The following is a 13,345-nucleotide window of genomic DNA, read 5'->3' as shown; positions in this document are numbered from 1 at the left end:
ATCCTGGTACAAAATAATATGAACTAGAAGTTCAAAGGATAATTCCTTTACAAAATTATTCAATCAATTACCATATGTTTTTATTTACGCAAAAAGAGTAAATAAATTATATATACCAACTGATAATGCTTTGAATAGAATTGATATTAATTTATAACACGCTTGAAGCATGGTATGCCTGTTAGTTCCAAAGACACCTTTGAAACATGGTAGGTCTATTGGTTCCAAAGATAAAAACCCTCAAATGAAAAAAAGAGCTAAAATGTAAGATGACTTAGTAAAAAGGTGGAAACCCCAAAAGATTTATTTAACATAATTAATTATTCGGTTCCAGAAGAACCTCAAGTACCTGAAATTGTTGAAAATGATGAGATCTCAATAAATTATGTCATGAACAAGATAATATGGAATCAAAATGAAGTCAACATTGATGAAATTTTTTTCATATAATATAGCAATGAATGTTATGAGTGACAATGAGCATCAATAACCAATGATCATTGAAGATTGTCGACAAAGAAATGATTGCCTAAAATGAAAAGATGAAAAATAGCATAACTAAATTTGCTTGCTACACGAAAGGTTTTTGGACCTGTAGCTCGCACACCCGAGGGTGTGAAACCCATTAGGTACATATGGATTTTTACACAATTGTTAGATTCAAAGCACAATTGATTGCTCAAAGTTTTTCACAAAACCTTATATTGATTTGTGAAGAGACATATCCACTAGTATTGGATGCAATAATGTTTCGATATTTGATTATCCTAGTTGCACAAGAAGGTTTGCATTTACATCTAATAGATAATGTTATGACCTATTTGTATGATTCTCTTGAGAATGATATTTATATGAAAATCACTTAAGGATTTAATTTTCTCAACAAGCCAAATTCCAACTATACTGCAGCATTCCCATCATCCTGACGACTAATTGGGGTTTCCACATTTACTCACACCAAATAATTGGTGATCATTGCAAAAAGGAAGACCACAGAAGAAAACATACACAAGCAAAAAGGTAAGCTAGAGTAAAATAATTTTTAACATAGCATTGAGCAAGCAATATTAAAACAGTTTTCAAACAGGCAACACAGTAGGCACTCAAACATGTGATGGCAAACAACGAGACTCTATGACTCAATTATCCAAATACATATAATAAAATCGAATTCATTGGATGCTTGCACCTGTGGTGGCCTCTACTGCACTACAGAGTCATTGCTAATGGGTTTCGCCCTACCACGCACAAGGTTAGCCCATGATCATCTAAGGTCATTATCTTGCCAAAGACTAGGACCTCATGTTACTTTCACCACTTGAATCAGTCTGCTCTATATGGGACTGAGTAATTCTTTAGAGTTTCATGATGCAACCTTGTAATGAGTTCAAATTTTTGCCCTCATTTAATATTTAAATTTGGGGATTTAATTGAATTTTCTGTGCTAAAAGATTGATTTAATTAGGATTTGTGATTATTGGATTTATTGAGTAAGTTTGGTAAAAGTGGCGTAAAAATTGATTTTAGTTGCATAAAATATTATTGGATATTCTAACGTTTGTTAATGCAGCTGAAATTTATTTTTGGTCAATTAATAGTGTGATTTTAAAATATTCAAAGTTACAAAATAAGTCCAAAATCAAGAAATTCTGAAAAAGAATAAATCAGGAGCTAAATGCACCCCCAGATTTTATTTGCACACTCCTCCCTCAAGTGGACCACAAAAACCTGTTCTGCACCCCCAGTTTTCACTAAGTTGCACCCCTCCTACCACTTAAACTCCATTCAACCAGATCATGCCATGTGGCAATCCCCACCTTTTAAAATTAGCCAACCATAAGCCGCCACGTGTCATAATCCCCACCTCACCAAATTAACCAATCAGATTCTGCCATGTCATCATCTTCATCTCCCAAAACCCTAACCCTAATTTTCTTCTCTCCTTCCACCACCATGGCAGCCGCCGCCGCCGCCATCTCCACCGCACATTCATCTCCTTCCCACACCTCCATCTTCTCGCGAGCACCGCAGACCTGCAACCAAGACGTCCGACCACCGCGAGCCACCAGCGCCTGCATCTGCATCTGCGCGAACTAGTTCTCGCCTCCACTGTTTGCACAGCCACCGCTGCAGCAGCGAACACCACCACGCCGGAGAAGAAGCCGGAGCAGCCGCGCCGTCAGCCGTCATTGCCATCTCCATCTCCATTGCATCTGCAGAAACCCTAATTCTGGAGAGAGAATCTGCACTGCCACGTGTCAGCGTCTGATAGGACAGTCAAACTGGTCAACTGGTCAACTCTGGTCAACTGGTCAAAGTCAGCAGTCAATTCTGGTCAATTTTGTAAAAATGCTTAAATAAGAGGGGTAGAATTGGAAATTGGACAGGAATTAAGTTGCTAATTAATTAAATAAAAATAAAAGATTTTAGCAACTGACAGATAAAGCCCAAAGTCCAGTGGAAGCCTATATAAAGAGACTTAAGAGAGCAGAAGGACTGACAATTTTTACTTACAGCTTAGACACTTAGAACTCTCTGGTTTTGGCAGATACCATCTCCACCACATCTCTCATTCTTTCTTTTATTTTCTTTCCTTCATCATATTATCATGTATTCCATCAAAGCCATGGAGGGCTAAGCTTTTAGGGTTGATTCCACTGTAATTTCTTAAATGGATTCTGAGGTTAGATGAATTTATATGTTTTGTTATTTTGATTATTGTTGTGGTTTTTGTTTATCTATGTCCTTTGCTTCTTAATCGAATAGAAAATAATGATTTTAAATCTACATGCATGCTAATCATATGAGTTAAAAGGTTTTTAAATTAAATTGAGACTTTACTTTAATTTTGTTTAGAAACTTTCATTTGATTAAATAAGTTTTTGCCAATAATTGAGACTTTAATTTGATTAGAGGTAATTACTTTAACCAAAATTAGTCAAGACTTTACTTTGATTAATTAAGTTTTCTATTTGGTAAAGGAACAAAGGAATAGACATGATTAGGCATAGTAAAATTAATTGAGACTGTACTTTGATTGAATTTACTATGGATAATCTAACAATTCTCACTTTTAATTGAGACTGTACTTTGATTAAAAGTGAGGATGCCAACAAATGAATTGAGTCTTTACATTGATTTATTTGTAAATCAACAACAATAATTAATTTAACAATAATCTCTAGATAACCAATGAAGAATCTTATTTAGAAAAAGCAGTGGAATTGACCTATTTACTATTACGGTGTTTACAATCTTCCGTGTCATTTTCTTTGCATATCAAAACCCCCTATTTTTATAATTGCTAATTGCATTTTTAAGAATCAAATATTTGAGATCAATTCTGTATTCGTTGTGAGACGACTCAGGGTTATCTTAACCCTAACTATTTTCTTCACTACAAACTGGCAATACTGAAGTTGCTAAAGTAGTGGTAATTTCATCGCCCAACGACAGCGATATCAAATTTGGCGCCGTTGCCGGGGAATACGGTTAGTATTTCTTTTATTTTGATTCTGTTTTTATTTATTTATTTTATTTTATTTTATTTTATTTTATTTTTTATTTTTATTTTATTTTTTTATTTTTATTTTATTTTTTATTTATTTTACGCATATACGTTTGATATAGTTTGTTATTTTGTAGTATCTAGTTTTCTGTTAATATACTCCAAGCAAAGTTCTATTTTTGTTTTGATTAAGAATTTCTTTTAAGAAATTTTTGAGACTAGTTTGGAAAACTTTGTCTAGGAAAGACTTGGTATTTAAGTTGTCCACTGTGACGCACCTCTCTTTCCTGGGAGTAGACCCAACGACATCTTAATTTATTTCTTTCTTGAAATCTTTCTCCAAAACAAGAATAGGAAGAAAAAAAACACGCAGGGAAACACTTTCAGGTGGACTGCATAGTGCATGACTCGGGCCAATCCGGGTCAATTTTATCAACTTGATTCAGAACTTGAAAGGAACTTGCGTAAATCACGTAGGAGACTTGAACTCAGGTGTTCTACTGAAGGAGCACCATCATCATCTGAACCTACCACTGAAAGTGTACCACTAGAATCACCTCCGGTGATTAACATATCTTCTGATCCATCACCTGAACCAGAAATTCAAGAAGATAGAATGGAAGAAAGAACAATAAGAGAGTTGGCTTCACCGGATGCAGCAATTACACAAAACATGTGCATCCAATATCCAGATGGAGAATGTGAGCTTAAGTCTGGGTTAATCCATCTTTTACCCAAATTCCATGGATTAGCAGGAGAAGACCCGTACCATCATTTGAAGGAATTTCATGTTGTTTGTTCATCCATGAGACCTACAACAGTGACAGAGGAACATATCAAGCTTAAGGCTTTTCCATTCTCATTGCAAGATGCCGCTAAGAATTGGTTATACTGCCTTCCGCCAGGATCCATCAATACCTGGGAGACTCTGAAAAGATTATTTCTGGAAAAGTTTTTTCCAGCATCTAGAGTTGCTGCTATTCGCAAAGATATTTATGGGATAAGGCAACAAGAAAGAGAAAGTCTTCACGAGTATTGGGAGAGATTCAAAAAGTTGTGTGCTTCCTGTCCTCATCACCAAATAAACGAGCATCTCCTCATTCAATACTTTTATGAGGGATTGAGTATCATGGATAGACAAATGATAGATGCTGCAAGTGGAGGGTCATTGGTGGACAAAACGCCAACAAATGCAAGACAATTGATTGAAACTATGGCGTCGAACCATCAACAATTTTCCACAAGGAGTAATTCTATAACTCTATTGAAGGGAACCCATGGAGTAGAAGCTTCGTATGTTGCAGATCACAAGAAATTAGAAGGGAAGTTGGATGACTTAGCAGCCATGGTAAGGACCTTGACAGACTTACAGAAAAAGCCTATCCCTTCTACTTTATGTGGAATTTGTGCTTCTACTAATCATCCTACAGAGGCTTGTTCTATGTTAAAAGAGACAGGGACGTTAGACAATGAACAACCTCAGGCATATGCTGCAAACATCTATGGCAATAATAGACCACCTCGGCAGCAATACAACCATGATTTGTCCTCCAACAAGTACAACCCAGATTGGAAGGAATATCCCAGCCAGAAATGGGGAAATCAACAGCCTCAACACCAACAAGTCTATGTTCCACCTCAACAGAGGCAACAACCACAACCAGCTGCAACCTCTGGTGATTCAAACATGGAAGCAATGATGAAAATGATGGCTGACATGATGAAGGGACAAATCAATGAGTTGAAACAGACGATGGAAGCAACCAATCAAAACTTGCAGAACCAGATTGGACAAATGGCAAATGAGTTAAATCAGATGAAGTCTCAACAAGGCTCAAGCAATTTGCCTGCACAAACTGTAATCAACCCGAGAAATGTAAGTGCTATTACTTTAAGATCGGGTAAGCAAATACAAGGTCTTGGGGATGCCCAAGAAGATGAAGATAAGGACAATGAAGTTGTACCTAATGATGAAAGAGGAAGATCAGATGAAGCAACACAAGCAACATCTGAGATGCCTGCACCCAGTGATAACTCCAGGTTGGTATCCCCTAATACTTCCTCTGAAAATCCTTCTCCTTATTCTCCTCCTCCTCCCTATCCAAACCGTTTGAAACCAAAAACTAAAAAGATGGAGGAGTTAGACAAAGAAATCCTGAATACCTTCAAGAAAGTGGAGATAAACATTCCTTTGTTGGATGCTGTGAGACAAATTCCTAAATACGCCAAGTTTCTCAAAGAATTATGTACACATAAAAGGCGTATTATGGACAAAGAGGTAGTGAACATGGGAAGAAATGTCTCTAGCTTAATTAAGAAGCCTGCAGTCAGAATGCCACAAAAGTGTAAGGATCCAGGTATGTTTTTTGTTCCCTGCATTATAGGAAGTACTAAGTTTGACAATGTTATGTTAGATTTAGGAGCTTCTATTAATGTAATGCCTTTATCTGTTTTTACTTCACTTCATCTGGGACCTCTTAAGTCTACTGGTGTGGTCATTCAGTTGGCCAACCGTAGCACAGTTAACCCTGCAGGTGTGCTAGAAGATGTGCTTGTCCGTGTGGACAAGTTAATTTTTCCTACAGATTTCTACATCTTGGACATGAAGGATGATGAAGGAATAAGTTCAACCACAATTATCTTGGGAAGACCATTCATGATGACAGCACGTACCAAGATAGACGTGCATGCAGGATCCTTGACTATGGAGATAGGAGATGAGAAGGTGCAGTTCAACGTGCTAGAAGCCATGAAGCACCCAATTGAAGACCATTCTTTGTTTTGTATTGATTTATTGAGTAATGTAGTGAACAATTATGCTTTTGGACTTTTGGACGTTTTATCTGGTTTTTCTTCTTCTTTGGATTTTTCTTTTTCGAATGTTTCGGGCTCAATTTTAGACGAAAGAGAAAATTGCAAAACAGGTGATGTTGAGGACGCGGTGTCACTATTTGATACCTCTGTGGCGTCCAAGTGTGATGCTGAGGTGGCTGAAATTACCTTAGGCAGTAAAATGTTGTCATCTGTGGAACAGCCACCCACTTTGGAGTTGAAACCTTTACCATCTCATTTGAAATATGTTTATCTTGAGAGGGATGGGAAACTCCCTGTTATTATATTTGCCTTGCTTACTGACGAGCAGGAACAAAAGCTATTGCAGGTTATCAAAGATCACAAGCGAGCAATAGGCTGGACTTTGGCAGATATTCCTGGTATTAGTCCTTCTTTTTGCATGCACAGAATACTCTTGGAGGAGGATGCTAAGCCAGTGAGGCAACCTCAGAGGAGACTGAATCCTCAGCTGATGGAGGTTGTGAAGAAAGAAGTCACCAAGTTGCTACAAGCAGGTATTATATATCCCATTTCTGACAGCACTTGGGTGAGTCCTGTACATGTGGTCCCCAAGAAATCTGGGATCACCGTGGTCAAGAATGAGAAGAACGAGTTGATACCTACTCGTATTCAGAATAGCTGGAGGGTCTGTATTGATTATAGAAGACTAAACCATGCCACCAGGAAGGACCACTTTCCTTTACCATTCATGGACCAGATGCTAGATCGATTGGCAGGTAAGTCTCATTACTGTTTTCTTGATGGATTCTCTGGGTATTTTCAGATTTGTATTGCCCTAGAGGATCAACATAAAACTACCTTTACTTGTCCATTCGGTACATATGCTTATAGGAAAATGCCATTTGGCCTTTGCAATGCTCCTGGAACATTTCAGCGATGTATGATGAGTATTTTTACAGATTTGTTGGAGCATTGTATTGAGGTTTTTATGGATGATTTTAGTGTATATGGTTCATCTTTTGATCACTGCTTGTCTAATCTTGCTAGAGTCTTGGAGAGATGTGAAGAAACTAACCTTGTTCTAAATTTTGAAAAATGTCATTTTATGGTGGAACAAGGTATAGTTTTAGGTCACGTTGTTTCCAAGAATGGTATATCTGTAGATCCTGCTAAAATTGATATTATTTCACAATTGACTTACCCCTCTTCTGTGAAAGAGGTTCGATCTTTTCTTGGACATGTATGATTTTACAGAAGGTTTATCAAGGACTTCAGCAAGATAGCTAACCCTCTCTCCAACTTGTTGCAAAAGGATGTAGTATTTGACTTTGGAGAGAGGTGCAAAGATGCATTTGATACATTGAAAAAGGCGCTTACCACCACTCCTATCATCCAGCCACCTGACTGGACATTACCGTTCGAGTTGATGTGTGATGCATCAAACTTTGCAGTAGGAGCGGTGCTTGCACAAAAAGATGGGAAGCTATCACATGTGATATATTATGCTTCCAGAACATTGGATACAGCGCAGGCCAACTACACCACGACTGAGAAGGAATTATTGGCCGTTGTGTTTGCCTTGGACAAATTCAGACCGTATATACTTGGTTCCAAGGTAATTGTTTATACTGATCATGCAGCATTAAAATTCCTTCTGAAGAAAGCAGATTCGAAACCAAGGTTAATCAGATGGATGCTACTGCTCCAAGAGTTTGACATTGAGATTCTAGACAGAAGTGGAGCACATAACTTAGTAGCTGATCATCTTAGCAGGATTGAAAATGGAGAAGATAACATTCCTATTAAGGATGACTTTCCTGATGAAGTCCTCCTAGCATTGACTGCTGTGAAAGGTATGTTTCCTGAACCTTGGTTTGCTGACATTGTTAATTATTTGGTTGTATCTGCTATTCCTCCTTCCTTCTCCAAATATGAAAGAATCAAGCTAAAAAGTGAGGCAAAGTACTATATCTGGGAAGACCCAATTTTATGGCGCATTGGTAGTGACCAAGTCATAAGGAGGTGTGTTCCAGATATCGAGATACCTCATGTGCTTGAGTTTTGTCATTCATCTCCTTTTGGTGGACATTATGGCACACAAAGAACAGGTAGGAAGGTGTTGGATTGTGGATTATATTGGCCTACTATTTTTAAAGATGCACAGAGGGTATATGAAAATTGTGAGCAGTGCCAAAGGGCAGCCAGATCCATTATAAGAAGGGATGAAATGCCTCAACAACCCATGCTATATTGTGAGGTATTTGATATTTGGGGTATTGATTTTATGGGTCCTTTTCCTCCTTCTTTTGGGTTTTCTTATATTTTGCTTGCTGTAGACTATGTCTCCAAATGGGTGGAAGCCATAGCTACAAGGACTAATGATTCTCGAGTTGTTATGAGTTTTGTCAGGTCTAACATTTTCTGCAGATTTGGGATACCACGAGCCATCATCAGTGACCAGGGGACTCATTTCTGTAATAGGCTACTTGAGAACATGTTGAAGAAGTATGGGGTGACACATCGCATTGCTACACCATATCACCCCCAAACCAATGGACAAGCAGAGATCTCTAACAGAGAGATTAAAAAGATACTAGAGAAAGTAGTGAAGCCTAGTCGAAAGGATTGGGCAACAAGATTGGATGATGCACTTTGGGCACACAGGACAGCCTACAAAACACCTATAGGTATGTCACCTTTCAGGGTGGTTTTTGGAAAGGCTTGTCATCTACCTGTGGAGATTGAACATCGGGCCTATTGGGCCGTGAAAGCATGCAACTTGGATTTGGAAGAAGCAGGAAATGAGCGAAAGCTTCAGTTGCAAGAACTAGAGGAGATTAGGCTAGCAGCCTATGAAAATTCAAAGTTCTACAAAGAGAAAACCAAGAAGTTCCATGACCAAAAGCTTGTGGCTAGAAAGGATTTCAAGGTAGGCCAGAAGGTGTTACTATACAAATCCAAGCTTGGTCACATGAGTGGTAAGTTGCGTTCTACTTGGGAAGGACCATACATTGTTACAGAAGTCTTCCCTTATGAGCAGTGGAGATCAAGGAAGAATCTTCAGCAAGAACTTTTAAAGTTAATGGGCATCGTCTTCGGATATTCAATGAAAATCAAGATATGCTGAATAAGACGATGGATGGGATGAACTTGACTTCTCCCTCATACCTTCCACCTTGAGGAGGTAAGTACACTTCATACTTTTTCTTTGCATTTTATACATATTGAATACATTGAGGACAATGCATGGATAAAGTGTGGGGGTGTGGGGAGATTTCCCCCTTTTCTGTTTTTGTTTTCTATTTGTTTTGTTTTTCCTTTTCTAATTTTGTTTTCTGTTTGTTTTTATAAAAAAAAAAGTTTCTGTTTTCAATAAAACATATTGACATTGGATTTTTGGATTTGATTTACTAATTGGAACGGTCATAATTCTGGGAAAATAAGAGTCATGTGCTATGAATGGATTGATTCTGTGATTTACTTGATTGAGTTGATTTGAGAGTTTCTGGAATAAATCTTTTGTGAAAGAGTTTTTGACCTTGTGAGTTTTGAGCTTTATTGTAAGGATGAACTACCATGTGCCATTCCTATTTTTCTTGTGTGATTTGCTCATGTCTTGTTGGTACTCAAATGTTTAGCTTAATTCTATTGTTTTGCATCTTAGGTGAACATGCATGATTTGATATGACTGAGGCATTTCTTGTTTTTAGCTACTTGGCCAAATAAGCTAACCATAACATTGATCCATTGGTAGCCCCTTGAGCTTAAACCTCTTTTTCTTGTTTTGAGCATATTGTTAAACCTTAAAAAGAAAAAGACCATGTTTGTCCTTAGGGAGAAAGAAGGAGCTAGTGGATTATGTTGAGATTGGTTGAGGAATAAAGTGTGGGGGTGTGTATTTCCCCCACAAAGTTGTAAAAATGGCAAAAGGAAAATAATTGTTGATGACAGAGTGTTGAAATGAAAAATGATTGCTGTCTGAAAAAGAGCAACAAAGGATAAAAGAGAAAAAAAGAAGAAGAAGTAAAGATTGTTTTTGAAACTGTGCTCCATAACTCTTTCTTCCTTACTATTTCAAAAACACACAAATCCTAAAGTTTTTCCTACCTTTGCCTTGGCCTCATTATAACCTGTGGAAAGTCCTCATGATTTTTGAATGCATGTTTTCTGAAAGCTGTGAATATTAGAGTCTTGCTAAGCATTGAGAGTGTTTACTTGCATGGGTATTTTGAGTGAAAACACAAGCCAAAACACTTGAGCGAATCTTGGTGAGAAAATATATATTTAACTTGAGTGTTTCTCTTTCATATTTGATTATCTTGTAAACTCAAAAGATTAACTCATGTGTGAAAAATAGAATTTCATCCATTTGTTTGTGCATGACAACATGATTTCTAGAAGATTGATCTGTTTCCATTGGTATTCATTTCTTTAATCCACTGAAAATATGGAATAAAAGACCTCAGAAAAAAGTTTTGAAATTGTTCAATTTTGCCCAGGAGTGCAAAAGGATAAGTGTGGGTGTGTAATGAGTTCAAATTTTTGCCCTCATTTAATATTTAAATTTGGGGATTTAATTGAATTTTCTGTGCTAAAAGATTGATTTAATTAGGATTTGTGATTATTGGATTTATTGAGTAAGTTTGGTAAAAGTGGCGTAAAAATTGATTTTAGTTGCATAAAATATTATTGGATATTCTAACGTTTGTTAATGCAGCTGGAATTTATTTTTGGTCAATTAATAGTGTGATTTTAAAATATTCAAAGTTACAAAATAAGTCCAAAATCAAGAAATTCTGAAAAAGAATAAATCAGGAGCTAAATGCACCCCCAGATTTTATTTGCACACTCCTCCCTCAAGTGGACCACAAAAACCTGTTCTGCACCCCCAGTTTTCACTAAGTTGCACCCCTCCTACCACTTAAACTCCATTCAACCAGATCATGCCATGTGGCAATCCCCACCTTTTAAAATTAGCCAACCATAAGCCGCCACGTGTCATAATCCCCACCTCACCAAATTAACCAATCAGATTCTGCCACGTCATCATCTTCATCTCCCAAAACCCTAACCCTAATTTTCTTCTCTCCTTCCACCACCATGGCAGCCGCCGCCGCCATCTCCACCGCACATTCATCTCCTTCCCACACCTCCATCTTCTCGCGAGCACCGCAGACCTGCAACCAAGACGTCCGACCACCGCGAGCCACCAGCGCCTGCATCTGCATCTGCGCGAACTAGTTCTCGCCTCCACTGTTTGCACAGCCACCGCTGCAGCAGCGAACACCACCACGCCGGAGAAGAAGCCGGAGCAGCCGCGCCGTCAGCCGTCATTGCCATCTCCATCTCCATTGCATCTGCAGAAACCCTAATTCTGGAGAGAGAATCTGCACTGCCACGTGTCAGCGTCTGATAGGACAGTCAAACTGGTCAACTGGTCAACTCTGGTCAACTGGTCAAAGTCAGCAGTCAATTCTGGTCAATTTTGTAAAAATGCTTAAATAAGAGGGGTAGAATTGGAAATTGGACAGGAATTAAGTTGCTAATTAATTAAATAAAAATAAAAGATTTTAGCAACTGACAGATAAAGCCCAAAGTCCAGTGGAAGCCTATATAAAGAGACTTAAGAGAGCAGAAGGACTGACAATTTTTACTTACAACTTAGACACTTAGAACTCTCTGGTTTTGGCAGATACCATCTCCACCACATCTCTCATTCTTTCTTTTATTTTCTTTCCTTCATCATATTATCATGTATTCCATCAAAGCCATGGAGGGCTAAGCTTTTAGGGTTGATTCCACTGTAATTTCTTAAATGGATTCTGAGGTTAGATGAATTTATATGTTTTGTTATTTTGATTATTGTTGTGGTTTTTGTTTATCTATGTCCTTTGCTTCTTAATCGAATAGAAAATAATGATTTTAAATCTACATGCATGCTAATCATATGAGTTAAAAGGTTTTTAAATTAAATTGAGACTTTACTTTAATTTTGTTTAGAAACTTTCATTTGATTAAATAAGTTTTTGCCAATAATTGAGACTTTAATTTGATTAGAGGTAATTACTTTAACCAAAATTAGTCAAGACTTTACTTTGATTAATTAAGTTTTCTATTTGGTAAAGGAACAAAGGAATAGACATGATTAGGCATAGTAAAATTAATTGAGACTGTACTTTGATTGAATTTACTATGGATAATCTAACAATTCTCACTTTTAATTGAGACTGTACTTTGATTAAAAGTGAGGATGCCAACAAATGAATTGAGTCTTTACATTGATTTATTTGTAAATCAACAACAATAATTAATTTAACAATAATCTCTAGATAACCAATGAAGAATCTTATTTAGAAAAAGCAGTGGAATTGACCTATTTACTATTACTGTGTTTACAATCTTCTGTGTCATTTTCTTTGCATATCAAAACCCCCTATTGATGAGTACGTATTTTTGCCCTCATTTAATGTTTAATTCTGGGTATTTAATTGAATTTGTGTGCCTAAAGAGTGATTTAATTGATAATTTTGATAATTAGGTTGTTTGAGCTTGTGTGATAAAAATGTCTTAAAAAGTGATTATTAGCTGCATAAATTATTTTTGGATATTTTAACGTTTGTTGATGCAGCTGAAGTTAAGTTTTAAGCTCATTTAGAGGTGTGGAAATAAATTGATTAAAGCTTCATGACACCTTAAAGATAAATCAAAGAATAAGAAATTATCAAAAGCACAAAAATTCAGGCTAAACATTACATGAAGACGGCAAGAAAAGCTTGAAAAAAGTGAAGAAGTTTGGCTAAACCAAGAAGAGAGGAAAGAAAAATTGGACCTTGCGGTTTTCTTTATCTTTATGATAGAAGATAATTTGGGAAAATATATCTTTAGATATTTTATTTGATATTTTTAAATAATTATCTTATTTAATTATATCATAAAATATTAAAAGATAATAACTACCAAATCTTTTTAAATATGACAAGATCTTCTTGAATCCTTTTAGTTCCACAACAAACAAATATATCTTGAAGATATTGGATTATTTAG

This window comes from Vigna unguiculata, chromosome 5, assembly GCF_004118075.2.
Source record: "Vigna unguiculata cultivar IT97K-499-35 chromosome 5, ASM411807v1, whole genome shotgun sequence".
Lineage (NCBI taxonomy): Eukaryota > Viridiplantae > Streptophyta > Magnoliopsida > Fabales > Fabaceae > Vigna > Vigna unguiculata.
Note: the sequence above shows the minus strand (reverse complement) of the source record.